Here is a 3,796-nt window from a genome sequence, read left to right on the forward strand (position 1 = left end):
GGGATTCATCTTGGAAAAATAAGTTTGTGGAGACAAAATGAGTTGGGGAAGGTTGTTATTGAAGTGAAGCAGAATTGCTTTTAGTAATCTGCTTACTACCTTCACCCTCACCCCTTTAACCTCTAACCCTAACCCCTAACCACATGACCCTACCCCTACCCCTACCCCAGTCCCTCATCCTACTCTTTAGCCCTGACCCTTGATCCTTGGCCCTTGACCCCAAACCCCAACACCAACCCTAAACTTAACCCCTAACCCTACCACTAACCTTAACCCTTTACATCTGCCCAGATTCTCCAGCAGAAGCAGGGACCCTTGGCTCCCAGCTGTGCACCACTGCATCTGGCCCAGTACTCCGTAGCAACCCCCAAATAGGCACCTCAATGCCCACTGTGCCAACCATGCAGTGGAAGCCCAGGCTATATTCTCACCTCCAGAACCAGGGCCCAGCACCTGCATCAGGCTGCTCAGGGCTGAAGTGAGATGGGACACCCAAGGTCTTCATAAGATCAAGGCTATCTCGTGCCTCCTGTCACAGAGCGAGACACAGACCCAGCAGCACCTCACGCCTCCTCTTTCCCTCCATGGCAGCTTGGCAACCTTCCAAGCCAGGGGCCCTTTCCTGATGACACTCCAAGCACAAAGCACTGGACTTTCACACAGTGAGGCTGCACACATTATTCTGTGTAGATGCCCACCTAGGCCACTGGGAGAAAGGGTGGTAGAGGGACCCTCATGTTGCCCTGTGGTATACACGCTCTGGTTTGTATGACTGCAAGCCATTTATGAGAAACTCAAGCTGAAACACTACTTGTTTCCAACGTTTTGTCGGCAGAGGATTTACAACGTACACTCCCAAACAAGCTAGCCACAGAGCACGCTGACTACTTCCCCTCTTAAGTCGCTCTGAGGGCCCCTGCATCAGTCCTAGAATTGGAAGATTGGTGGAGAAGAACTGGGATGTTGAGGGGGTACTGGATACTTGCTGGACACCAGCCTCCCCTCACCTAAGCTTACAGACAGCCCCGGTCCCGCCTGACCAAATCAGACATTGTAACGTACACAGCTCTCGATAGCAGGACTTACAGATGCAAAACTCTAAGGCAAAGGATTGCCTCAACTCCTTGGTGTCTCAAGGAACTAAAACACTGCCTAGCACAGGTGTACCATCAATCTTATCACTAAATACACCTCTATATTTTATTCATCTTTGATTGTGGAAATGATGTACTAAACATAGTGGATTAAAGACCTTTGAGATCTCTTCACGGGATCCTATCTGGTGGACCCCCAGATCTGCCAACACAGAGAAGGCATCGTAAACATGTGCAGGTCAGAGCCCAGATAAAACTGTCTCTCAGCCTCAAAGTGGCCTGGCAGTCACAGGAATGGTCACGTGGGGTCTGGCCAGTACAAGGAGTCAAGCTTTCGGCTTGAGGCACCCCACTGAACCCACAAAACCAAGTTGTGCCTAACAAACAACAACCAGCCAGCCTACTCTCCCTAATGAAAGGTTCTCCCCGGGGCCTGAAAGCTTGGGGGCATAACTCCTTCCTTCTCAGGCTCAGTCCCAAGGTACAAGACCACTTGCACCAGCAGCGTGGGTCAGCAAGAGGGCAGAAGCCAGAAAAGGGCAGGCCGGAAGACAAGTACCTTCTGAAGATCAAGAGAGAGGCCGTCTAGGTCCCATGTAGCACTTACATCAGACTGGGACACTTCCCATTTACAGAAGACTATAAAACCCCCACCTTGCCCTCACTCGGGGCTGACACCATTTTAGGCCTCAGCCAGTCTGCAGCCAGGCGCTCATGAACACAGCATGTTACTCCACACCACCTTGAGCTGTTTGCTGGCACTCTCAGGGTGCGAACCAATAATAGAGCCTTGTACCTAATATCTCAGGTAGTAATCCAAGAGTGATATCTGCATGAAACCCCTCCTCCTTCGCCCTCCATATCCAAGCGATCACCAAGGATACAAGCCGGCCAGGCAAGGTAGCTCACGCCTGTAAGCCCAGTACTTTAGGCGGCTGAAGCATGTGGATCACCTGAGGTCAGGAGTTCGAGACCGGCCTGGCCAACGTTGGAAAACCCTGTCTCTACTAGATATTCAAAAATTATCCAGGCGTGGTGGCAGGTGCTTGTAATCCCAGCTACTTGGGAGGCTAAGGTTGCAGAATCGCTTGAACGTGGGAGGCACAGGATGCAGTGATTCGAGATTACACCATTTCCTTCCAGCCTGGGCAACAGAGCAAGATTGTCTCAAAAAAAAAAAAAAAAAAAAAAAAAAAGAAAGCAAAAGAATTTGTATAGTTTTGTCACCAGCAAAGGGGTCTTGTCCCAGACCCCAACAACAGGATTTTGGATCTCACACAAAATGGAATTTATGGTGAGTCGCAGAGTCTAGTGACATTAAGAGAGCTTATTAGCCACTACTAAGTGACAGAGCAAGGAGTCCTCAGAAAGCAAGAGGAGGAATGCACCTGTTTCAAAGAAAAAAAAATTTTTGAGACGGAGTTTTACTCTAGTCACAATGACATGATCTCAGCTCCCTACAACCTCTGCTTCTTGGGTTTAAGGATTGTCCTGCCTCAACAACCTCCCAAGTAGCTGCGATTACAGGTGTGCACCACCACGCCCAGCTAATTTTTTTGTATTTCTATTCCATTTTATTTTTTAAATTTAATTTATTTTATTCCATCCCCATAGAGACTGCCAAAAATTGCCAATGCCGATTATATTTCCAGTCATCATGGAGGGGTATTGGGAAAAGTTTTCAATTAGCAATAATCGCGCCTTCGATAAACCTCATTGGCTACAATACTGCCACTGTGCAAAGCTGTATTTTTGTATTTTTAGTAGAGACTGGGTTTCACCATGTTGGCCATGCTGCTGTCCAACTCCTGGCCTCAAGTGATCTGCCCTCCTCGGCCTCCCGGTGTTCTGGGATTAAGTAATCACACGTGTGATCCCAGCACATTAACGTACAAATAGGATTACTTAATGTTTGTTTATATAGGTTATTAAGAACAGTGTTGTCTCTTATAAAGGATTGTGATCAGTTTGTGTCAGGCTATTAGTATTGTTACTTTTCTATGTCACTATTGATTTTAACAATACTTTAGGAGTGTACTATTATCTTTAAAGTAAAACTTATTTTTAAATTAAGAATGCTTTTTGCTTTAAGTACTGGTATATATTTATAAGTTTTGGGTTTTTATTTAGTTATTAGCTTGTTCCTGCAACCTTAAATATTTTATAACCAAAGGTGATCAATCCCTAAATATATAATCCAACAAATCTAAAGTGTGTGTCTGTGTGTGTGTGTGTGTGTGTGTGTGTGTGTGTGTGTGAGAGAGAGAGAGAGAGAGAGAGAGAGAGACAGGGTCTGACTCTGTCTCCCATGCTTGAGTGCAGTGGTGCAATCATGGCTGGCTCACTGTGGCCTCAAACTCCTGGGCTCAAGCGATCCTCCCACCTCAGCCTCCTGGGTAGCTGGGACCACAGGCACGCGCCACCACGACAGCTAATTTTTATATCTTTTGTAGACATGGGGGTCTTGCTGTTTTCCCAGACTGGTCTTTAACTCCTGATCTCAAGTGATCCTCCTATCTTGGCCTTCTAGAGTGCTGGGATGACACTCATGAGCCCTGCACCCTGCCCAGATTTAGCTTTTTCTAAAGCTTTTATTTAAAATAAAGTCACTGTGGTTAAGATGCCTCTGACGGGTTTGCATTTTAAGTGCAAAGACTATGTTGAGTGAATTTTTTCATCAGCTGTAAAATGTGCATCCATGT

The 3,796-nt window shown here is 46.7% G+C and overlaps 1 non-coding gene across 1 annotated transcript; it reads right to left on the minus strand.

Annotated features, from left to right (window-relative positions):
• Nucleotides 1–2,699: 2,699 nt before the first annotated feature.
• On the minus strand, nucleotides 2,700–2,840 carry LOC116545421. The gene has a single exon (XR_004266305.1). It is a non-coding gene; the product is annotated as a U4 spliceosomal RNA (small nuclear RNA).
• Between the last annotated feature and the right edge of the window lie 956 nt (nucleotides 2,841–3,796).

The sequence above is a fragment of the Sapajus apella genome, unplaced genomic scaffold, assembly GCF_009761245.1.
Source record: "Sapajus apella isolate SASKATOON/1434 unplaced genomic scaffold, GSC_monkey_1.0 scaffold266, whole genome shotgun sequence".
NCBI lineage: Eukaryota > Metazoa > Chordata > Mammalia > Primates > Cebidae > Sapajus > Sapajus apella.